The sequence below is a fragment of the Rosa chinensis genome, chromosome 3, assembly GCF_002994745.2.
Source record: "Rosa chinensis cultivar Old Blush chromosome 3, RchiOBHm-V2, whole genome shotgun sequence".
NCBI classification, from domain to species: Eukaryota; Viridiplantae; Streptophyta; class Magnoliopsida; order Rosales; family Rosaceae; genus Rosa; species Rosa chinensis.
The window spans coordinates 47,374,855-47,401,446 of NC_037090.1; the positions used below are offsets into that span (position 1 = coordinate 47,374,855).

Here is a 26,592-nt window from a genome sequence, read left to right on the forward strand (position 1 = left end):
CTGTGCTAGCTTTTGGATAGATTAAAGATCGAGTTGTGGACTCATTATAACTATCCTAATGTTAAACATACTATATACTAGAACTTTGATATAATGTTGAGTAATTTGTGCACATTGAAACTTTGAATTCTTAAAGAGTGAGTGTCTCCATACGTTCAGTATTATTGTATTAATATGTTAAATTATCTAGTGTCAAATTTACTTGAGATTGATCTGAAACAGTTGTTATGATCCACATATCGTATATCATTTTAATATCAGATTGTGCGAAAATCCAAATCTACGTGGAACCGTCTCTTGCAACAAGAAGAAGAAGCAGAACGTCCTCCTTTTTGTAGGTATTTCAATTGTTGGAGTTTCAATCCTCGTGGTAATTTATGCAGCTATCCGGTGGAGCTTTATAAGGAAAAGACAACATGGTAAGATTGCAAATATTTGTTGATGTTTTTTCTTTTGGCGTGCATTGTGTATATTGTATATGATTATGATAGCTAAAGTCGAGAAGTTTTTAAGGAAAAGTACCAAAACTTGCAAATAATTGATGGTAAGTTTTCTTTGGGGGGTGAAATTTGCACCCCCAAATTTACAAACCACACCCCCTTTTGTTTTTTTAATAATATTTCATGTCACCTATTTTTACACTTCCTAAAACACCCTCCCCCTCTCTCTTCCAAACCACCACCAAGGTCCCCCTCGCTCTGCCCTGCAAATCTGCAATCATCATTGAAATCACAATCTCAGTCAGTCAAATTGAAATGACGAATTTGCCATTGCCGGAGTTTGGAGAAGAAATTAAATTGAAGCTTTTACTTGTGGAGATAAGGAGGTCGAGCTTCTTCTCGTCGGGATTCTCGCCGGAGACGGTATAGTACCTGCGCTGGACGGACCAACCCAAATAACATTACAGCACTACTAAATTCATCAAAACTTCATCATCATTCAAGATTCAATTTTGATTGTCAGGCCTTCAAACACAAAAGCCCACAATCAAAGATCACAAATGTATCACTTCACAGTAAAATTCATGCACAGAATCCAATGAAACTCAACACAGTCAATATCATCAAAAACACCTAGCACACAATCTTGAGACATTCCTATTCTTACCAATTCATCAATTTCACTTCCAAATTTCAATATCTTGGCCTCCCAACTCAAAACCATTCAAATAAACACACAAGACCCACAATCAAAGATCACAAATTTCATCATTTCTACAGCTCGGAGGTCGGCGTCCATGCGAGATCGGAGGTCCTTGACGGTGTTGGCGTTGTGGAGAGTCTTGCTCTGCTCGTGAGCGGACTGGAGGTTCTGGTGGATGCGCTCCAGCTCCTTGAGCTAGTCCTTGACGGACTCGACGTCGCCGAAGAACTTGTCGAGGTTGACTCCGGTGCCGGATGCCGTCGCCAACGACATCTCGATGACGTGCTCGTCGTTGTTGGCGGGTTCGCTGCGGAACCTGGAGAAGGAGCCAGAAAACAGGTCGTTCATCCTTTCCTATTCACCGGAGTTTCGATCGGATTGATGAGAAGAAATAGAGAGAGAGTTAATGCGGAAATGAAGATTTGGAGGGGGACCTTGGTGGTGGTCTGGAAGAGAGAGGGGGGAGGGTGTTTTAGGAAGTGTAAAAATAGGTGACATGAAATATTATTAAAAAAACAAAAGGGGGTGTGGTTTGTAAATTTGGGGGTGCAAATTTCACCCCCCTTTTCTTTTGGCTAAAAGAACAGACATTCTTTCCATTAAGGGTCAGACTCAGCAAGTGACAATATTCTGACTTTTAGCTTTGATAGGAGCACAATGTGCGAAGTTATTAATGAGTATATGCCCTATTTTAGCCTTGTTTCTCCCTTAAGTTTCGTGTTTTGAGTCATCGAGTCATTTTAAGAGTCTTGTAGAGTGTTTGGAGTGAAATAGGCAGAAAACGCAAAATTCATGAAGAATCCTAGCTGGATCAGGATTCCTCACCGTCATGCTAATCTGTGGGCCTTAAGAGAGAATTTATGGGAGTATTTTTCTGAAATTAAATTGTTTTAGTTTCTTTTATTTTCTCTAAAAGAATTTAATTTTGTGCCCTTTATTAAATCAGGTTGACCAAGCAATGAAGAAAGGAAATAAAGAGAAAGACGTTTTCAGTTGAAGAATAAAGGAGAAAGATGTTTCAACTTGGAAATTAAAGGAATTGCTCCATTATGAGAGGAGTTAAGGCCTTAAAGGAGATGTTTCAGTGGAAAATTAAAGGAATTATGATGCAATCCCTTCCGTCCAATGATGAAGGGTATGATCGACAAAAGCCAACCAATGCTCCCCTATAAATAGGCAACGTCCAGAACAGAATTTGCATCACTTCCTGGCCAAAAACAATTCCAAGACTGCCCAATTCACTCCTAAAACCTTCATCTCCTACAAGACCGTGACCACCATCCATCCATCAACCTACGAAGCTCTTAGGCGCTGAGTCAAGGACGCTCCACCACCATAGCAGAGACGAGTTCATCACCGTGTTGCTAAGCCGCTGAGAAAAGCTTCAAAGTGTAACTATGACTCTACTTATAATTTTTGTTTCGATTTTGTGTGTTTCGATTTGCGAGTTGTGTAATTGGAGACATGAAATTTTCAGAATATTTTTATTAATATTTTTGAGATTTTCAGTTTATTATTGAGTTAATTTCGAGAATTCTTTTATGATGCATGTTACAATCTTGTGCCCTTTTACGTGTTTAGGTAATTTTCAGAGTTAGGTTAATAAGTTTGCATGCTAGAATCACGCTGAGTGTTCTTGTGTGTTTGCTTAAATTGCCAAGAGTAATTGTTATTTGTTAAGACGCTAAGTTAAACAAGTAGTAATTAGTTCTAACAGGTGGTAAAAATCATGCTTTAATGATTAAACGATTCTGGAAATTATGTGTTAAATTCTATGTGTAATGGTTAATTTGCACGTGTGAGTTGATTCGAGGGTTAGATAATACTACTAGTTAAGAGAATTACGCTGAGTGTTTTCGAAAATTAGTAGTATTAGGCTTGGTAAGGACTTTTCCGATCCAAGCCTACATTAGAACGAATCAGATAAATGGATTGATCCGCTAAGACTTTTCATTTAGGCTCTTATCTAGGCATTTAAGATGGGCACATTTTTGTAGCATGTTGAAATGGATTTTCTGTTTTTACACTTAGTAATTTCCGAGTGGTAGTGGTCTAGGTTAGGGAAGTCGATCATTGTATATAGATTTATTTGTTTTTTTTAGGGAAAATTACTGGTCCCTCCCTGTACTTTATGGGATTCGACAGTTCAGTCCCTGATATTCCAATTTTAACAGATAACTCCCCAAACATTCAAATTTCACACAATTTGATCCAAAATGATCATTTTACCCCTCACTTATTATTATTATTTTTATATTCTTCTCTCTCTCTTTTTTACATGTATATATGTGTGTGTGTGTGTGTGTGTGTGTATTTTTTATTCTTCTCTCTCTTTATATATAGATATATATATATATATGTGTGTGTGTGTGTGTGTGTGTGTGTGTATTTTTTATTCTTCTCTCTCTTTATATATAGATATATATATATATATATGTGTGTGTGTGTGTGTGTGTGTGTATTTTTATTCTTCTCTCTCTTTTTATATATATTTATATGTATATATGTGTGTGTGTACATATACATATATATATATATAGATATATACATACACATTAGATATATGTATATGTAGATATATATATATATATGTATGTATATGTATATGTAGATATATAAATATATGTATAATTTTATACATATGTGTGTGTGTGTGTGTGTTAGATATATAAAAAATAAAAAATAAAAAAAGTGAGGGGTAAAATGGTCATTTTGGACCAAATTGTGTGAAATTTGAATGTGTGAAGAGTTATCTGTTAAAATTGGAATAGCAGGGACTGAACTGTCGAATCTCAAAAAGTACAGGGGGTGACTAGTAATTTCTTTTATATATTTTAAGTAGATTAGGAACCAAATTTCAAAAACTCCATTTTATTCTTTTATTTGTTAATTGACCTTTTTGTGTAGGTGTACCCTACAATCCCCGGACTGAACGATCCCTGTTTATCCTATACTGACAACTACATTTTGCAGGGTTAAATTGTGAGGCTATTTTAGCCGCATCAAGCTTTATACTAGACAACATTCCCGCGAGATGCTGCGGGTTTGTTTTTTCTTTTCTCTAATTTGTTCATAATAGAGTCACAATTGTAAGGTAAAAATTGTTAATTGAAACTGTTTTGATTTTACATATTACAAAAAGTGGTGTTTTAATAGTAGAAAAATAAAACTACTATTGTTCTCTCTGCAATTGAGGATGACTTGTAATTAAAAAGAATACATTAATATCTACAAACAGAAGAAGCCAAGCTATGGAGCACAGAGGAGGTATATTTATCCTTGCAGATTTCTTGCCTCTGATAGTGATCAGAGGAATCCTATTTCAGCCTAAAAGAGTGATATATCCGCTGGGGGTCCATACATAGTTGTCCAAGAAATTAGAATAAGCCAATTATCATCACTGTTGCTTGCATAAAGCAATTAGCATCATTTGCTCTGCCATTCTGATCAATAAAATGAATGAGATATTATATCAAAGTAGTACAAATGAATATTAGATTCAGTAATGTAGGATAGTATATCAAAGGTCAGAAGCTGATTTATGCTAGTTGTCTGAGATGAAATATACGGTTCCTTTCTCTTTTCTATTTTGATCAGTACATCATGGACGCAACCAAAAGACATGCAAAGTTGTTGAAATCTATGAGGTTAGATATATAATAGTAAATAGAAGTAATGATTGGTAACAAATGGTACGGAAATTATGCAGGTTATTGAGAGTTATATGAAGGATATGCTTCAAAATATCAGAGGCAAGCATTGAGAGATACGCTCCTTTTGTTCAAATCAAATTCAAACAGGGGAGGCGAATAGGGAATGAAAGAATTCAAGCCAATAAACAAACAAAAAATGTAAGAAACAACTTTAACAAACGATTATTGATTTGGGTTCTTAACTTGATCTTCGATGTGCAGGTTATAGCAAAACTTGATGAATTTCCACTTCTTAAGATTACGAGACAGAAATTACCTTAGAAAAGAAAATACAAAAAAAAGAAAAGGAGAAAAGAATTAAATCAAAGAAAATCAACCATATAAAAAACAGTAGAACTAAAAAACAGTGAAATTGAACGAATACAATGCAAAATAGAATCATCAATGACACTTTATTGAGCTGAATCCTGAACAATATTGAATAAATTGCCTAAATGACAGAGATCAATCGCAGATTTCTGGAGTTTTCTACTCAAACCCTATAAGACTCCATTCAATTTCATTGGCTTCACCTTCAAACGACTAATTCATGGACTCCACAAGCTATGACACTATAGTTTAGAATGAAAATTCCAAATAGCAGAGCCTAGGGTAGACGAATCGAACCAAATCTACTTACCGGAAATGAGTTGTTAAACACTTAAGCCCTATCTGCGATTCCGATATTTCCTTTCTTTGCTCGCCGAGAATATAAACTGAGGAGGGTTTATCAAAAGATGATACATCATTATTAATAGGGTGCGGCTATTGCCACCCTACCATTTTCTTAGTTCACCCTACAAACATTTGAATTATTGAAAGACTATATTACCCAAGTGCAAAATGACTAATAAGTACACTAATTTTCTAAAATCTAAATTTGTAAATAAAACTAAATACATAACCAATTAATTAAATACAAAGACTACTTAATTTTTCGTTAGATAACATTAATCTTCTTCTTCTCCATCCAAATTTGAATTTATTACTTATTTTTTTGTCCTTTTGTTCTCTCCTCATAGTTAATTCGTTATACAATTTACAAAATCATTAGTGTTAACTTCGTCAAAATCTTTGCAATATTCTTTATGAATGCTGAAAGTAAAAAAAAAATCAATCTTTTCTTCATTGCTTATAGTTGTTAACTTACTAATCTTTTGATATGGAATGAAATAGATGAACATTGATACTGAAAAAAAAAACAAAAAAAAAGGAAGTAAATCAGATTATGATTTTAGTACAAAACTTTAATATATTTTAGTTTTGTTATTGGTATAAATTAAATGAGAGATTTTCGTTATAAAAAAAAAAAATCTTTTTTAATTGGATATGTCATATAAGGATATTTCTGGAAAGAAAAATGGGTTAGTGAAGTAAATTTAATAATTGAAATTAAAATGTAGGGTGTAATGAGCAAGTAGGGTGAATAAAGTAAATGATAGGGTGGCAATAGCCGCACCCTTATTAATTCCCCTCAAGTCTTAGTTCTTTCCTGTTCCCTTCCAATTAATCCCTACACTGTATCTCAGGGCAACATTTTATTCTTGCTAAAGCAGACCATGGAATTTACAAACCCAAACACAAAAACTTCAAATAAATTTCTCCTCTACTACATATCATTGGAATTAAATCAAAACCCATAATCGAAAAATGAAATTATGCTTCACTTAGCCACTAACCAAACAGAGCTCCATACACAATGAAATCCCTTAAAACAGATCGAAGATAAAGCAGTACCAAATGAAAACATCAGGTACACACAGTACCTAATCGAACCAAATCTACAAACAAAAAAAGCTAGGCCTCTAAAAATCAAACATTGTGGATGAAAAAAATTACCAGCAGAGGAATCCTTGTGCTCTACCAACAGAGAAAAAAATTAACACTGGATCCAATCAAATGGTAGCTAACTGAAACAAAACCAAACCGATCTAATATTACACTGTAATCTTAGATATGAAAAGATAAAAATAAAAATGGAAAAGTGTTTTAGAGAAACGGGAATTGAGAGAAAATTGATATGTATTCTCATTGATAATATGGACCTCTTTATATAGAGGATTACAATGCATAGAATTTGAATTGTACAAGGAAAGATAATCATACAATGAATGGATATTTAAGATATTCTCCGAGATTATCTCTAATTAAAACTCTATTACCACTACGCCAGTAATAGCTTCAGACAACACATTTTAGACAACTGCAGAATTTTTAACTATCGTCTGATACTTTGGGACGATAACAAAATTTATTCTATCGTCTGAATTTTCAAATCAGACAACAGTTGTTACAATGTTGTTATGCAATCATAAATCAGACAATGATTGTTTTTCTGATGTTGTCTGAATCAATCAATTCAAACAACAGTTATTTCATTAATGTTGTCTAAGGAATAGTTGAGAAAATATGTTGTCAAATTGTTTTTAATCACACAATAGTTAGTACTTCTCTATTGTGCAACTATTATTCAGACAATGGTATCATTTTGATGTTGTCTGAGTAATTTAGTTCAGACAATAGTTTTTCTATATATGTTGTGCGATTATTATTCATATAATGTTAGTATTTGATGTTATCTGACTATATATTTAGACAACAATTTTTCTATGTCTGTTGTGCAACTCTACTTCTAACAATAATTGTGTGTGTTTCTGTTATCTAAATTTTTAAATGCTGCTGCCCTAATTGAATTCCCACACTTAACTAAAATTCAATTTTTCGACTCTCTCCATTTCAATAAATAACACAAAGTCGTTTTAACACTTGGCCAAAATTTCCACACTCATCTCCGCTCTATCTCTCTCACACGCACACATTGAGACAGAAGGATTTCTCAGACACCAAATGCCGCCAGCGACGGAAGAACCCAACACGACAGCATCCTCGACGATGATGATGATCGACGAGATTTATGAGTTCTCGGCCCCACGCTTCTTCGATTTCATCAAGGACGAGAATGAGGACGACAAGATCAACGCCGAGCTTTGGTTTGACTCCCCTTCCCGTACGATTCCCTATCCCTCTTCTCTTTTCTTTATTCTTCAGTTCGTCAATTCCTTGTTACGCTTTTTCTCAGATCTGTTTTTGTGCTGGATTCCATTTTCTTTGCAAATTAGGGATTTAGGTTTTCTTCTTTTTAATTCGATTACCTGAATTGGAGTAATTAGGTTTTAATTCCTTGTTAGGCGATGGACGCAGCGGACGAGAAGAGATATTTTGGCCTTCACTTTAATTAGAGAAAATTGTACTTGTACATGGTCCCTCTTCCCTATAATTACTTGTACTTGTCTGATGAAATGTTTAAGCACTGATGAAAATTGTTTTGATTGTTTGGATAGAAACATCTTTGCAAGCAGTCTGATGCTTCTATGGCAGGAATGACTTTAGGTAAGTTGTCATAACTTTTTGCATTCATGAAAACCAAGGTATCATCTGCTTTATATCTGCCTCTCTTCTTCTGCAGGCTTTAGGTACATTCAAAGGCTGGTGGACTAATTCCTTCCTGTAAAAGCATTTCATTTTGTCCTTGACCACACTGATGAGGTATGGCATAGTGATCTCATCTTTTATTCTTTTTTTTCACTTTGGATCATTAAATTTGTGTGAAAACTTTGTTCTGTCTTTGATCTGAAACTAGTACTTATGTACAAGTTGGAATATCAGGGAACCCAATGTTTTGTTCAGATATGTTCCAGAGTAAGGATAACTTATGGGTTTAGTTGATAAAACTGTGTGTTACAAATCAGATAACTCAGTGAAGATAACTTATAGGTTTAGTTGATAAAACTGTGATACAAATAAGATAACTCGGTGTAGTTGGTACTCTTCATTAGTGCATTAATTGCCATCTCCCCACTGTCTGCTTGCAGAAGAGTTATGATATTCTTCCTTTTCAATATTTAACAATATATTTGCTCTCTCTGTAGTATTTATCTTCTGAAGTCACAATGAGAGTGTTGAACATTTCAAGTCTAGTAAAAGACTTTTTTTTTAAATATTTTTATTTTGTTTGGATGCTGTGTCATATCTAAGTGCTCTTTTGCTTAATCTTTGGTTTTAGGATACAATTAAAATTTTGAGCCGTATGTTGCACCAATCTTTGGCAGAGGATTGTAGTAGTTGGGTGCTCAAATTGATTGCTTAAGAGTGAATTACTGTTGTGGTTTGTTAATTTTTAATGTGTTTGTAAAATGTAGTGTGGATTAGAGAGCTTGGTAGAGCAGAACAGGGTGAATTTCATCCCACCCACGTTGCGAATGACCAATTATGTTGTGTTTAAATTCGGAGAGCTTACTAGGACTTACAATGTAAGTTTGCCATCATTTTGGTTCTGTTTTAGTAGAGAGCCATTTATTTAACTGTTTTTTACAAGTTGCAGATGTTAATTATAGAACATGGTTGTATGTGTAGAAATTTACTTGGGGTGCTGTTGTACCACGTGACATGTATAGAATTGATTAAGTTGGCACATGATGAAATTTTGAATAGAATTGATTGCCGTAATTCATTGGAGCACCATAGGGTGTGGTGTGAATGGAATGCTTTATTAATCATTCTGGAAATAGAAAGATTGTTCATTGTAGCTAAATTTGCTCTTGGACGTTGTTTGCACATCTTTTAGGCTTCTTATAGGCGGTGTTGGTTTATGTGTCCTTTTGCAACTTGTTCTGGGTTTGCACGGTTGCCTGCCTAGTTGTACCCCGTTTCTTTTCTTGTCTAAATGAAAAGCTGCAACTTTGTTACAAAAAATATGGTGTCCGATGAAATTTTAGTTCTTACCTCTCGACTTATTGTTCACTTCTTAAAGAACCACTTTAGCTTCTTTGTAATTTGTTGATAACTTATTAGTTCCATGACACAAGTATAACGTGCACAAGTACTCTCTCTATGATACACAATGACTGCTTTACTAGCTTCAATCTCATCTCTGGTTTTTGATTTCCGTCTACCCAAATTGAGTTTGATGTTGGCGTGATAATTGATCTTAGTTGATTTTGAACTATTCTTTAGTAGCAGGTTGACAAGCATACTTGTTATTTTTATCATCATCTTTTCTCAGCTTCTTATTTGATCTTTTGCTTCAGTTTTCCTTGTACTATATACATACTAATATGGGAAGTATGCATGAATTTGCAGGTCTTACTATCTTGGCTATCTGGGCTTCACTTCAGAATGCAGTGGTATTTCATGACTTCATGATTGCTACTACTGGGAAGTACTGGTAGAGTGCTGCTCAAAACCAGCATATGTTGCATGAGGAGACCAAGCTACAGCGGGAGGGTTCTAAAGATACTAATGCTGCTATTCTTAGATGTTCATTATGTTTTTGGCCTTTATGTTTAGGTGTATATATATAGGCAGGGTTAATATTAATTAATGTTGGGATGAACATACTATTAATGGAATAATTTTTTTTAGGAATCAATGGATGTGTTTTAATTTAGATGTGTTATGATTCTCTCTCAGACAATTCAATTCCAGCTAAAACCTATTGTCTAATTGTACGTAATGTCTAACAATTGAACATTAAGAAGACTGCAAAAATTGTTGTATGAACCACCTAATTACAATACTTTCCGAAAATTGTTGTATGAACCACCTAATTACAATACTTTCCGAACATATTTAGTTGCCTAATTAGAAAACATACAACAACAAAATAACATCTTCGATTGTATTAAATATAAATAGACAATGGTTTTCTCACTTTTTTGTTGTCTGACTTATCTTCACAAGTTGCTTACTGTTAGGCTACTGTTGATTTACTTTGCTTTGGACAACAAACTTGGCATCTAGGTCTGTTGTTTTTTCTGGTGTTCAGACAATAGACTTGTACATGCTTGCTCTCGTACAAAAACAAATCAAACGACAGTTTCCTGCTATTGTCTGATTCTCCAATCAGACGGCACATGCTTTCACAACAGCAGACAAGGTCATCAGACGACAGTCCAAAACTGTCGTCTGAAGCTATTATTGACGTAGTGTACCTCTAGGTCAAGTAACCTAGAGTTTGGGCCAGACACAATTCGGATTTACTTAAACACTCCCCCTTGTGTCGCCCAAACGTGGTGCTTCTCTAGTTGCCTCGTCAAAAACCTTGCCGAGTAACAAAAACCCAGTGGGACAAAAATAACGTCGGTCGAAGGAGAAAAAGAGCACAACACACCCTTCACGTTTCAAGATCAACATGTAAACATCTCCCCTTGATGTCTGCACCTCCCCCTGATGACTACGATCATATGAGTTCAGATAACTTCCATAAGCCAATGCTTGCAACATGTTTCTCGAACGTGGATTTGGGCAATGACTTAGTGAACAAGTCAGCCAAATTGTCCTCAGATCGAACCTGGTTCACTTTGATCTTAAGGAGCTTCTGTTGTTGCTGATTGTAGAAGAACTTAGGCGATATGTGCTTGGTGTTGTCGCCTTTGATGTAGCCTTGCTTCATTTGCTCAATGCAAGTAGCATTATCCTCATAAATGCTAGTAGGCTCATTTGTGGTGGATTCCAAACCACAATTACTTCGAAAATGCGTAACTATGGATCTAAGCCATATACATTCACGAACTGCTTCTTGAAGAGCAATAATCTCTGCATGGTTCAAAGAAGTAGCGACTAAAATCTGTTTAGTAGACCTCCAAGATATCGCGGTCTTACCCATGGTGAATACATAACTAGTTTGGGAACGACCTTTATGCGGGTCAGAGAGATAGCCAACATCAGCAAAACCTTCCAAAATACTTATGTCATTTTGGGATGGGGAGAGGGAACGCAGACCACTGTTGGTGGCGTTCTTGACATATGATAGGTTCGAATCCATCGTCTCTCTGTAGGGATAGAACAAACTCATATCAATCATACCACTTAGGTACCGAAAGATATCTTTAACACCTGTCCAATGGCGTCGTGTTGGAGCAGAGCTATATCTAGCTAACAAGTTCACGGAAAATGAGATGTCTGGTCTTATGCATTGTGCTAAGTACAATAATGTGCCTATTGCACTTAGATAGGGCACTTCTGCCTCTAGCACATCTTCGTCGTCCTCTTTTGGACGGAATGGATCCTTCTTTGGATCAAGACTACGGATGACCATTGGGGTGCTTGAAGGCTTAACTTTGTCAGTATTGAAACGCCTAAACATCTTTTGGGTATAAGCTGATTGATGAATCAGGATACCATCTTCGCGGTGCTCAAGTTCCAAACCGAGGTAAAACTGTGTTTTCCCAAGATCTTCAATCTCAAACTCGGATTTCAAGTGTTCAGCGGTTTCCTTTAACTCTTTAAGGGTGCCAATTATGTTCATGTCATCGACATAAACCGCTACTATTACAAATCCGGAACTTGTTCTTTTTATGAACACACATGGGCATAGTTCATTGTTAACATATCCCTTCCCAATCAAGTAGTCACTTAGACGGTTCTACCACATTCGTCCGGATTGCTTCAATCCATATAATGAGCATTTCAATCTTATTGCAAACGCGCTCTGTGGCTTAGAGCCACTTGATTTGGGTAACTGAAGTCCATCTGGGACCTTCATGTATATCTCTGTATCTAGATCCCCATATAGATACGCAGTAACCACAATCATAAGCTGCATGTTCAGTTTTTTGGAAACTACCAAACTAACAAGGTAGTGGAATGTGATAACGTCTATTACGGGAGAGTAGGTCTCCTCGTAGTCGATTCCAGGGTGTTGTGAGAAGCCTTGCGCCACAAGGCGAGCTTTGTACCTTACAATCTCATTTCTCTCATTACACTTTCTAATGAATACCCATTTATGACCAACTGGTTTGGTGTTGGGCGGTATTGGTACAACTGGCCTGAATACCTTTCTCTTCACTAGAGAATCAAGTTCTTCCTGGATTGCATCTTTCCATTTTGGCCAATCAGCTCTACGTTGGCATTCATCAACGAAGCGTGGTTCGATGTCATCGGTCTCAATAATCTCACACGCTACTGAATACGCGAATACATCATCAATGATAATGGAGTTTCTTTCCCACATCCCATGTACACGAGTGTAATTTACAGAGATCTCTACATTCTCAGGCATAGGTTCTAACATTGGGGCATCCCCCAAAGATGTCTTTTGGACATAACCATAATTTGGAACATTCTCATGGGACGGATTTTGAGTATCAATGATCAAAGGATTTGTTTGTGCCTCATTCGCTCTCTTTCTAGGGCGAGTATCCTTCCAACCAATCAGTCTACCGCGCTTCCTCTGGGGACCTACAGCCATAGACGCCACATCACTGCCATTTTGGGCAGTGGCGCCATCTCCTTGTGTCACGGGAGTGGCGTTACGTCCAGTATTTGGGACGTCAATCCTTGCAGGCACGTTTGCAGCAGGTATATGTGAATGTCTGGCAGAGTGTCTGCTACGTTCTGGAGCTCGATAATTCATCGCACTTCAAGTTCGGACTGTGCGGTACGGGGATCGAGATGAGACATAGTGGGGACAGACCATGACAATTCCTGTCGTTCATGTTGAACATATGTGTTCTTATCTCCCCCTAACGACTGGAAGATTGTCTCATCAAAGTGACAATTCATAAATCTAGATGTAAAGAGATCGCCTATCAAGGGTTTAAGGTAGCGGACGATAGTTGGAGATTCATATCCAACATAGATGCCCATTCGTCTCTGTGGACCCATCTTAGTACGCTGTGGCGGTGTAATAGGCACATAAATGGACACCCAAAAATGCGTAAGTGCGAGATATCAGGCTCATACCCAGTCACTAGCTGTAACGCATGATAAGGTTGGGTCGCAGTGGGTTGTAGATGAATTAGCATGGCTGCGTGCAATATTACATATCCCCAAGCGGAAGCAAGGAGATTAGTGCGCATAACCAATGTCAGTGCTATCATTTGTAGTTGTTTGATAGTGGCTTCCGCGAGACCATTTTGGGTATGGACATGGGGAACTGGATTCTCTATATCAATCCCCAGTGACATGCGATAGTCATCGAACGTTTTCGATGTAAACTCCCTAGCATTATCAAGTCGAATTGACTTAATCGGGTGGTCTGAGTAGTGAGCCCATAGATTGATAATTTGGGCTAGAAGTTTAACATAAGCAACATTTCGAGTGGACAACAGCGCGACATGTGACCAGCCTGTCAACGCATCAACCAATACCATAAAGTATTTAAAAGGTCCTCATGATGGTTGAATTGGTCCACAGATATCTCCTTAGATTCTTTGTAAGAACGGAATGAGTATTTTGGGATCCTTTGCATAGGAAGGTCTCGGTTTTAATTTCCCTAAAGAACAGGCTTTGCACAATGAGTGAGGGGCCTTAGAAGCAACCAATGAGGATTTTGGTTGGGCCTGAGCATCGGAATCGCTATTAGAAGCAAAATTTGTGACTACATCACCCATCATGGCTTTGGAACCATGGGAAGTGGATGGCTCCATGGGTGACGCCCTTTTTGGAGTTGTCATGGGCGGCCCTAGGCCTGCGGTGGACTGTAGCGGCGCCAGAGGCGGCGGTCACACTAAGTCCGGGAGTCAATCTTTGATTCTTGCTTCTTTTCCCTCAAAAGAATGGATGTCCGCGTGAAGTTTTTAGTATACGGATCATCATATCATGACCAAGATGTCCTAGTCGGTCATGCCAAAGCCAAAATGTATCGGAATCCAAGAGATCTTCTCTTATGACGTTATTTGTGACGTCCCGAACCCGAGTTCACCGGTTTACTAGTCATTTGGACGGTAAACAACTTTTACTTTCACTTTTACTGTCGTTTCAATGCTTTTAGGGGGCCCTAAAAGTTGACTTTTTGTTCGGGTCAAAATTTGAGAAAATTTCCTTCATGAAAGTTGTAGAGGACGTTAAACCGAGCGCATGCATATGTGGTGCGTAAAAATTGGACTTAGTATGTGAGAGTTATGGCCAAAAATGTAGAATTTACTGTTCATGGTAAGTTGTATATATATATGGAAATTACTGTTGGTAGATTTCCATTTTTGGAAAATCTACCTAGCCCCCGGTAACTTTCTCTTCTCTCTCCCCGACCCTTCCTCCCTTTCGGCCGATCTCTTCCCCCTCCGATTTCTTCCTCCTCCGGCCGACCCAGAACGTAATCTGGCCACCCCCAAGCTCGGTTTCTTCCCCTTATCACGTCTGTGGAGGTATATTGCGGTGATTTGGCCGGAGAAGCTCGATTTGGAGCGAAGGAAGCTACGGTGGCAGTTAGCCATTTTTGCCGATTTCCGGCGATTCCGGCCACCTCTGGTCACCATTTTGCCGTCGAAGGTTTGGTTTTCCACGGAGATCATTTCGCCCCTAGCCTCGAATCAAGATTTGAAGTGTAGAGGCAGAATTGAAAATCTAGGGTTCTTGATTTTCTGGGTTTTCTTCACCGGTTGATTTCGACTGTTTAAAGGTAAAATTGGGATGTGTTGTAGTTGAGAAAATTGATCAGTGTGTTGAGTAGGTGCTACTGTCAAAATATGGTGGCCATCGGAGGTGGTTGCCGCCTGCGCGTGGGTCCCACGCGCCGCCACTGTGGGTAGCGCGTGGAGGCGTGTTGGGCTGTGTTTTAATTCCAGTTTTTAGCCCATTAAATCCTATAAATATTGTAGAGCTTATATATGAAATTTGGTGAATTTTGGAGAAGCTTGGAATTAATTATGAATTTTTGAAGTTTAGGGTTTCGATTATCGAATTACGAGAATCCGGCCGTCGGATATCTCTCGGTTCTGCCTTGGAACCTTTAAATTAACGAAATGGTATTAGTGGTATAATTTGGGTTGCATCGGAGGAGAAGTGGAGATGTAATTATGAGGATTTGATTTTGAGAATCGTATTTAATTGTTGAATAGTTATTCACGGAATATAATTGTGTACAGGGCGATGTACCGAGCTATTGCTCGACGAAGGAACTCGTATGCATGGTCGCCTAAATAGTACTGTGAGTGGACATTTGTTTTTAAATTAATTCCGCATGCAGTATTTTTATTATTTTCTTCCAATTGAGATTTAATTATGTTCTGAATATTTGAGATTTAGTTTATCGAGATTTATTTATGGATTACGAGATTAGTATTGAAATTCCTTCCCGAGGGCTTTTAGTAGATTTTGGAGATAGTCATTCATGAGTTATTGAGTTGGGAAATGATTTTCGGGAAGTGACTGATTCGGAAAAATATTATGAGAATTATTGTTTTCGAATATTAGTTTTTATGAAGATATACGAGTGCGATGGATTTAGCAAATATTTGAGCGTGATTGATTTATCGAGATTTATTGGGTTTTGAATTCCACACTTATCAGACTTGGGTTAGATGGAGCTTTCTTTCCGAAAGCAATTATTGAATTATAGAGTATGTGATTATGCTTTCGAGGATTTATTGAGATATCGAGGATTGAGTTAGCAAGTTATTACGGAGTTATGCTTTCGGTGAATTATTATTGATTTATTGAGGTAATATCGAGTTTCTTTCCGAAAGCAAGTGATTGAAAGAGGTTATTTTCAGTTCTTGAGGAGGCTATTCAGTTTATTAAGGAGGCCAGTTTTGGCGCATGCGTATCTTACCTAGTTGGCAGTCCTTTCTAGGTAATGGTCTGGTTGGCAGTCCCTTCCAGACTACAGCTCGGTTGGCAGTCCCATCCGATGCGTCACCTGGTTGGCAGTCCCTTCCAGATGACATGAGGTAGTTGGTCGGCAGTCCCGTCTACTACCTGTGGTTAGTCGGCAGTCCCGTCTACCACATGTGGCTAGTTGGCAGTCCCATCTATCCACCGCCTCCTATTCCGGTTGGCAGTCCCTTCCGATGCGTCATCTGGGTGGCAGTCCCTCCTAGATGGCATGAGATGACTAGACAGCAGTCCTTTCTAGTCATCAAACGAGCCTCATGAAAATGATGTTTTTATAAGGATTGAGGATGAGATTTTAAGAGACTTCAAGATGTTCTTGTTACGTGATTGAGATTTCAGTAGAGAGGATGATTAAGAGTGTTTTCAAGATTGTTACTGCATGCGAGATTTTAGAGAATTACTTGGGAAAGCATTAAGTTTTACTTATTCATTTGAAATTACTTATTTTTCGTCCACTCACTCTAACGGATTTTAAATGTTTTCCCCTGGGCCCTTCGGTTTTAAATGCCCAGTTTGCAGGCCAGTTTAGCTTGAGGTCGAGCGTACTTGGGGTTGAGGCATAGCTGTCATAGCTTCCGCATTATAAAAGTATTGGTCGTTTATCTTGTATTCTACCTTCTTGTACGCCTGAGAAATAGATTGCTCTGATATCTCTTGAGATTAATATTCTTAAGTTTCAGAATTGTTTTATGATATGAGAGATGTTGTGATATAGGGAGCAGGGTGGCTCCAGGAGAATAAGGATGGATGATTTAGAAGTGTAATTGTTTGTCTACAGGTTTTGGGTTGTCCATTTTTAGGGGAAGTTCTGTCAAATTTTTGGTAGAATTTCTTCTAAGGTGGGCCCCGCAGGGCCTTTTCGGATTTCAGGGTGAAATCCGGGGCGGGTCCTGTCATTATTGGATTCAATAGATCGAATGGTAGTGACATAAAGTTCACTAGATTGACACATAAGATTCTCTAAGATGCGCTTTCGTCTGCAATCATTAGAGGTAATGCAAAGGAACTCTTTTCCGTTCTTAGTATGCGTTTCTTTATGGAATCCGTTGGCTCGGATATCTTTAAAGCTCAATAAGGTTCGATTTGCCTTAGGAGCGTAGAGAGCTTCTGCGATATTAATCAAGGTGCCATTTGGCAAATGGAATTGGGCTATTCCATGTCCTTGAACTAATCCTGATGGCCTAGCCATCGTAGTCACAGAGGAATATGTAGGCAACATCTCCAAGAATAATTGCCTATGGCGGAGAATGGTGTGCGTAGTCGCACTATTCGCAAGACATTGCAGTTCTCTAGAATCCATTCCTAAAAGAAAAAGCTCATAATTAAAAAGGAGTCATAAAGAAAAGAACTCAACTTTTATTAATAAGCCAACAGAATTACATCATTGTCTCTTTCACTAGAGAGAATCTAATCCAAAAAACTAGCTAATGCAAAACAATGGTAGACGTCTAACTTCTTTCGATAGCTCCAAAGCAAATGTGACCAAGTGAGTAGAGAGATGTCGGTGGAGCAAGGCTGGCTTAAGTACCACTTATCTCAAAACCTTCCTAGACATCACACTTACTTTGGGTGAGCCTACTTTGAAGGAAAACTAAACCATTGGCATTTACTACAAAAATAATATGGCAATTGCCTACATCTCTTAAAAATAAAAAGACTTAATCAAAATCGCCAGTTTCTAGATTTTGACCCTTGAAGTCTTCCACCCTCAGATCGAGATCGCCATCTTGATCTTCTTGTTCCATGTAATGTGCCTCCCTTGCTTCACGATACATCTTGTACGCATTTGCAACATTCTATGATGCTTTACACGCCCTTGCCCAATGTCCGGGTAGTCCACACCTAAGACAAGCATCTTTATGGTCAGGTTCCCTTGATCGAGGCTCTTTAGGAGAACTTTGGGGACGGCTTCTTTCTTTGGTGGTGTCACCACCGTAGCTGGAGGCTTGGCCTCTCTCTCTCTTCACACGTTTACCTCCACGGTTCTGTGCACGCTTATCTTGGTGGTTTCCTTCCTCTTTAGGGTGAGAATATGGACCAGAATGTCCAAAATTATCAATTTCCTTAGGGTTTCACTCCTTGCGCCCTCTCTTAGGGGCACGACTATAATTAGACTCCGGAATTGGCTTGGCTCCCACAGGTCTAGAATTATAGTTCTTCACAAGTATGTTGTCATGCTTTTCAACTACGTTCATGGCACCAATAAGCTCATGAAATCTTGTGATGCGTTCGACATTGACATCAATCCGATAGTTTTTGGCTATCATCAATGCAGAGATAGGGAAGGTAGAGGGAGTCTTCTCAATCAACATCGTATCAGTGATTTTCTGCCTACAGAATTCCATTAAAGACTTGACACGAAGTGCTTCCGAATTGTAGTCAAGTACAGACTTGAAATCACAGAAGCGGAGGCTATGCCATCTCACTTCTAAGTCTAGAAGCAGGGACTCACGAATGTTGCTAAAACGCTGCTCAAGTTCTACCCATAGTTTTCTTGGGTCTTCCTCATTGAGGTACTCATTCTGGAGCGAATCATTCATGTGCCTTGTCATGAGAATTATGGCTTTAGCTTCATTCGCCTCTCTAGTAGCTCTATTCACTTCAAAAGCGGCAACTTGTTGAGGAGTAAGCACGTTCTGAATTGGCTCTTGGATCGTATTCAAGATCCCATCAGCCTTAAGATGCTGGCGCACATCACGGACCCACTTGTGGTATCCTGCACCTGTTGTTTCTAGTTGAGCTTCGCTCAACTTGTTCAGGTTACTCATCCTGAAAAACAACAAGAAAATAGGGTTAATTTCGGAACGAAAAAGGCTACCACGAAAACAATAAAAATTTCTGAGTGTAGTCACTTCTAAGAAATTAAGAATTTCTGAGCGTAGTCGCTTCCAAGAAATTCGATTCCAAGAGGGGTTGGATTAGATCGAAACAATGATGTTTGTGGTCAATCGTTTTATCTCAACAAACTCTAAGTTTGGAGGACTCTACAAGCTCCAAGCTTGGAGTGAACAAGAACCCCTACAGTTAGGCTAAATTTGGTCTCCCCTATGATGAAGAAAGGGGGTAGAAGAAGAGAGGTTGCAAGTCCCGAGAAATGAAGAGAAATTAAATAAATAAAAAAACTCTAAAAACGGGAACTTTTAGTAAAAAAAAAAAAACCTCGAAAGAGGTCACCGGAAAATTTGGCCTGAAAAAGTTGTCGAATGTACCCAAAAAAGTCGCCGGTGATGACGTGGCGGTCTGACGCTGATGTGGCGCTTGCTGTCGCTGATGTGGCTGAGCGTACTGGACGCTGACGTGGCTCTGGGCTGATGTCAGTGGGCTGCATCTCTGGGCCGAGGACTGCTTCCTTGATTCTGGGCCGAGGGCTCTTTCTTCGCTTTTGGGCCGAGGGCTATTTCTTCTAGGCTGGGCTGCATCTGAGCTGATTGAAATAGGGATGGAAGGGCAGGCAGCGGTTCAAGGTGCAGTAGCTTCTGATGGCCGGTTTGGGTGTCTTTTGGCCGGTTCTGGGAACAATTCTTCTGATTATGGGGATATGGGGTCAAGGCGCTGCTGGTGATGGAGTATGGCAGATGAACTTCTGTCACTTCCGGAGGTCGATTCGGTGTTTTTCCGGCTGATTCTGGGGGTGGCGCCACCGGTTCTGGACTCCTGGAGTTGAGAGCTTCAAGGTGGGCGGCGGAGGTTTATGGGATTTGAAGGCTACGAATTTAGGGTTTCAAGGTTAGGGTTTGGGGCTGATAATGTGTTTTAGAGAAAGGGGAATTGAGAGAAAATTACTGTGTATTCTCATTGATAATAGGGGAATATTTATATAGAGAATTACAATGCATAGAATCTGAATTGTACAAGTAAAGGTAATCATACAATGAATGGATATCTAAGATATTTTTCGAGATTATCTCTAATTAAAACCCTATTACCACTAGGTCAAGTAACCTAGAGTTTGGGACAGACACAATTCATATTTACTTAAACAAAAAGCAAATTACATGTAATCTACAAATGGATCCAATTCTAATCCATTGGTTTTTTTTTTTTTTTTGTAAGTAGAGTTTTCTTTCGTGAATGTCTTACATTTTTAGATTATGATATGAGCCAGTATAAATAAAATGAGGCAAAAACAAGTTGATGTTACGAACAATAAATTTGTTTGGCAACTTTTATTTAGGGGGTGTATTCAATTCAGATTTTAAAAGATTTTGGCTGACTTTTAATAATCCATAGATTCTGCTAACTCCATGATAGGAGCACAAAGTGTGACATTTTTAATATGTATTTTCCCTCATTTGGCTAAGTTATTCTTTTAAAATTACTAATTATAACATAATTTATGTTTTTAGGTACTTCAAGGTCGGAAATTGAGAAAAGAGGCGAAAAAGAGCAGAAATGAGAGTAAAATAAGGACAGTCATTTCAAAAACTTTCCTCTTTCATTTTAGGAAATATTTCCTATTTTGTTTTAGGGAACTTTCTTTGAACTTTCCTATTAAACAGAGAATTTAGGAGTCCATCAAATTAAGCACTCTTGAGTAATGAATTCAAGGAAAACTTAGGCGGATGTATTGTATATGGAATTAGTGGAACTTTTAAAGAAATCTATGGAATTTAAAAGTCTGGGTGTATTCAATATAGACTTTTAACAATCCATGAAAGTCTTGAGGTATTCAATTAGGATTTTTAAAGACTTCATGAATTCCACCAAAATCTAGGGGTATTCAATTAGGACTTTTAAAAATAAATAAAAGTACAGACGTATTCAAAATATCATTCATACTTATGGAATTAGAAAATCATGGATAATCATGGACTTTGTAGTGTTAACTATACATACCAAACTCCAATAATTTTCCAACCTCCAGACTAAAGATTTCAAAAAGTCTATCAAAGTTTCCTCTTAAAAAAAAAAAAGTCTATCAAAGTTTTTCTCTCTACGCACGAAGAAGTTTGTCCTTCATCATCTCTCTTTCTTAATTTTTTGTCTTTTCTCTAATCTTTTATGATATCAACCTTTTTTGATACCTAACATGTTCATTGTAGTTGTTGAATGTGATTTTTTTTTTTTTAATTGTGATACTTCGAACCCTAATAGCAATAAAAATGATTTATGAAATCCTAAAACTCAAATATTGTGGTCTAACCCTAAGACCTTGAACCATACTAAATTTTATCTTATTAATTAATTATTCTCATTAATTTAAATTTATATTATGGTTCAAAAAAATGTTGAAAAATTGAATTTCAATTGATTGATTATAGATCAAGACATTGACCAATATTGCTACAATATATGTTAATTGGCAAAAACAAAATTGATGAGAATAATTAACCATAAACATCAAGTGATCTATATTGTATATTTATGCTGTTGGGAGATTAGGAATGAGAACAAACTCGCTAGACAGACTAACAATAATTTATTTGAGTCAATTTCTATTAGAAGATACTGGAGCATTGAAGAGACAACAAGTTATTATTTTGTTTTGTGTTTGGGCTGCATTTGTTTTATTTATTTATTTATTTATTTTTATATTTTGTACATCTTGGGAAATCTATAGAAGTCATTCATAATAAAGTATATAGATTTTCATGAATCAATAAAAGTCTGTTGCTAAAATCAATAGTTTTAAGAAATCCATAATAGTCTATCAACTTTTTAAAGAGTTTGTGGACTTTTCAAAAAGTCTGTCATTTAAAAAAAAATCTGCACAAATCCAAATACAATACACCCCCCCTTAAAGGAAAAATCAGGAAGAATTCAAGGAGATAAAAGGGAGTGTTTATAATCAATATTTATTCTTGATTATCTTATTTTCTATTGATTATAGACACCAATTAAATTCTGATTTTTCTTGATTTTAGGAGTTCATTATGTGCAGAATTGGAAGAAGAAATTAGTGCATTTCAAATGAGAGGAATAAGGGACGTATCTGGTCACTATTTAAGGAATATACAATGAGTCATTAAGGGGAAAAGAGATCAGAAAAATCAAGACTTTGTCATGAGAAAATCAAGCAAATTTGGAGGAGAAATCACCTCTACATGATTGGTCATGATCGCATCACAAGAGAGGAGAATTCCACTATAAATAGCAGCCATTCTCTACTTCAAAATCATCACTTCTTCATACAAAATTCAGTTCATTAGCTTAGCTCTCTTCTCTCCAAAACCCTCTCCAAACTTCAGAAAAAGCCTCTTGTCGTGAAGAGCTTTAGGGCTTCTCCAAGGCTGTTCGTCTTCTTGAAGGCCAAGCCTTGTGTTCTCTTGACGTTCTCCAAGTTTCCTTGAAGATCAAAAAGTGTAATCCATGGCCCTTATTTCTGTTTTCGTACTCTTTAGTATTGAATTTCATATTTCGATTATGAACTTTGTTATTGGAATTGGATTTTTGTTGAGAATGAGTTTATGTTATTAATTTTCAGATTCGTTTCTTTATGTTCTTGATTTGTTTATGATATCTTTATGATCTAATTTTGTGCCATCCTTTTATATCTTTAAGCATATGATTTTGGTTGAATAATGATGTTAATCTGCAGGTTAATAAAGCCAAATTTGTGTTCTGATTCACCTAATCGTTTTAGGGCAGAAATTAAAGTGGTAAAGGCTATGTACAATGGTCGAGATTATATGTTACATGTTTGTGCGTTTGTAACTTCTTATGGATGCATACATGTTTGGATTCAGAATTCTAATTGCACTTAATGATTCATATTTAATGTTGACGGATGCTCTTCAGTATTAACGTGATGTTTTATATGAAATATTTTAAGTTATGGACTTTTCCTAACTTAGGAGATTAAAGAAGAATTAAAGTGGTACTCGATCTCTTTAGACTTGTATTTTGAATTCATTTATGATATTTAGTGTTGGCACGATTTTAGGTTGTTTGGATTGAAATAATTCATTGCATGTTGATATGGTTTGGAAATTCTGATTTGAGTGTGAAGAAGTCGATCACATGTTTATATTTATCTTTTTGTTTTATTTCATAGGAACTTAGAAACCAAAAGTTGAATCCCCCCTTTTTATGGTTGTTACTTGTGTAAATTTGTAGATAAATACTTGTTTTAATAATTACTAGTTTAAATTGACCCATCTTTGCAGGAGTACCCTCAATCCCCGGTTAGAACGATCCCTACTTGCTTATATACTAACGAATGACAACAGGGTTTTAAATTGAGTGCCTATTTTGGCCAGATCAATTTTTGGTGACGTTGCCGGGGATTGAAAAATTCTTTGTTAAAAATGTGTTATTTATTGTATATATATTTGTTGTTTATAAACTGTTTGAAACTTAGTTTAAATTAACTAGGATGTTATTTATATTGTTGAACACGAGTTTTAATTGTAAGTTGTAAATTGAACGGATTATGTGAAGTCTCTTTTATTAATATTGGCCTAAACCCCTTATTGGCGCCTAGTGCAGGTCCCTTAAGGTTGAAGGCGGCCTTTATTAACACTTGTTGAACTGTCTTCACACTTGTGAACTTTCTTATCTTAGTAAGTATAGCCTATGTGGAATGGTGTCTAGGAAGGGGACAACGTTCATGACGGGTTTTTGAATCCAGAAGTGCTTCCAAATGAGCCTAAACCACTGTGTGAGAGTAGCTCATGCCAAAATGGCCAGATCACTCCATGGATTGTTTTAATTCCATATGGAGATAAGCAGATTTTATTAGATTGATTTATTAGTATTTTTATAGATTTTATAAGTCTATAGATTGTTGTAATAGCAATAAATAAATAAACAAATTGATCAAAACACAACCAATAGAATAAAAATGATTATGACGTGAAACAAAATGCTCCTATACAATGGCATAGGTTACTAGTATCAAAATCAAAGAGAGAACTCTATCAAATAAAAGCATTCCTAGTGTCAATTTAATTTCAATTTAATTTCTAGTATTATAGGTTACTCTCGCAGCATATGAATAACATCTTTTCTCTCTTGACTTAAATAAACAGACTCCAAGTTCAACTAGGTGTAAACATGCCATGAAGGGCAGAGCAGGTCATGGAGAATCAAGGAGCCCACCAAATGTTTCATGGAATGTATGATGTAGTGCTATATCTTGGGATCATTGATATATTGCAAGACTACATGGGCAAGAAGATTAAACATGCAAATGTTTCTCTGCCTCTGGTTTTGTTATTGTTGCTTAGTATATGTACTTGAATCCTTTTTCCCAATTATCACATCATGTTCAACCATTAATCATTGACAAGCCACCAACGAAATAGAGTACATAAAGAGGGAGAAAATTTGTGTTCATATCAAATCAAGATACGGGTTAACAAGACCAATACATAATGCAAATGCAATATGTACGTTCACATGAAATTGCAATCATACAAAAATTAGATATTGTTACATGGTACAACTTTTCAATATCTTTTCAATTTAAATCTTAACACAGGCATTTACAAATGAAAAATGGGACTCCGAACTTCTACACCGAAAGGAGTAATTAAAGTTCAAGATATAGCTAGCTGACACAGGTCATTTCATCTCAAATTGTCATTTGTTGCAATGCTCTCTGTTGGGTGTTGGGGGTTGAGGCCTTGAAGGAACTCCAGGAGCACCTGTGCCATTAGAGGTTTATTCATCTCTGGTGGCTCAACTTTGAGATATAGCTGGAACTGCACATTGATATATAACAAATAGCAAAATTAGATGATAACTCAACCAATAGCATAAACCATCAAACTAGATGCCTAAAAGATTGCAAATTCTAGCTTGATTCAACTAGTAGGCTTTAAGTAGGTATATCAAAATAAAAATTCTTTTATTTAATCTTTTACTAATGAAATATATTTCTTTGTTCCGGACTTCATATTCTAGTCAATTGAATCTGTTGAATTGTTGTTCAGTTCATATTGAAATGAATCAAAATCATCAATTCAGTTGCAATGACACTACATTGAGCATCAATAGTTTTACTCACTTATGGAAGCAAATAAGTTTTTCCAGATACACACTACATCACCAAAATAACACAACGAACACACACCTGGAAGAGAAGAGACTCTGCTTTGTCTCTCCATCAAACTGCTTTGTTACTTTATACCCCAGCCTACAAATTTTCATTGCAAGTAATCAAAACAAAGATATAATTATCAGCTTATGAGTTAACTCTGACCCCATTTAATGTATGGGCGAAGTAGGTACCCTCATTGTTGTGCAACGTCAAGCAAAGTTTACACTCATAGCTACAAAACTCCAGCAAGAACTATGAGATTGAACGATTAAGATACGAATACGAAGAGAGAAGAGAAAGAGAAAGCGGTTGATACCTTCCGAGGTGATTGCGGCATGAAGTATGGATATTTGGCAAGATCGATGGTCTCGAGGACAAGTGGGTGGAATCGCCTCTTGGCGGTCGATTGCTTCTTTTTTGGGGAGACGGTGCCGCCGCTACACGGCTTTGAGCCCCCACTCTCGGTCCAAATCTGTAGCTAGGTGAGGAGATTTCTGAATTGATTTTTTATTTATACTTAGCCCCCTAAAATCCCTCACAATCCAATATTTAATGAAATCTTTGAGAATATTTAGAGTTTTGAATACCACTATATTTTGATAGATATTTTAAAATCTTAATTGAATACTTTCAGATTTAGAATGACTTTTTAAAATCTTAATTAAATGGGGGAGGATTCAGTGCACCGACACAAATGGATGGTTAGATTATATTAAATACACTCTTAATTTATTATTGAATATCCACAGACTTTTAAAATAAAAAAAAATCCTATAAACTCTCAATTGAATACACTCCCCTTAAATTGTATTGACTCACTGTGTACATGTGGAGTTCTTAGAAATACATAATTATAGAAGAAATACCTTATTAGTGATTTGCTATTGTTTATATAGGGTGGTGCTATTCGCACACCCATTTTCTCTATTCACACACCCATTCTATTTTTCCATTACTTTAATACAATTTTTTTTTACAAATTACCCTAACTACCCTCTCTGGTAATTATGTTTCTTTTTCTTTTTTCTTATTTCTATTTGGCAAGTCAGTCATGAATTAAACATCATTATGTAATAAAATAATTTTTCTCGTGAATGTCATTGCTAATTAGAAAGAAAGAAAAAAACTGATGGGCAGGACGAAGTGCAATATGTCAAAAGT

The 26,592-nt window shown here is 36.8% G+C and overlaps 1 long non-coding RNA gene across 3 annotated transcripts; it reads left to right on the forward strand.

Annotated features, from left to right (window-relative positions):
* Positions 1-7,531: 7,531 nt before the first annotated feature.
* LOC112193096 lies at positions 7,532-10,281 on the forward strand. Of its 3 annotated transcripts, none has more exons than XR_002933774.2 (5): positions 7,532-7,842; positions 8,024-8,225; positions 8,302-8,381; positions 9,035-9,145; positions 9,975-10,281. It is a non-coding gene; the product is annotated as an uncharacterized LOC112193096 (long non-coding RNA). The 3 variants fall into 3 exon arrangements; XR_002933773.2 differs by having other exon boundaries at positions 7,541-7,842; positions 8,177-8,225; XR_005807830.1 differs by lacking the exon at positions 7,532-7,842 and having other exon boundaries at positions 7,849-8,225.
* The last annotated feature ends 16,311 nt before the right edge of the window (positions 10,282-26,592 follow it).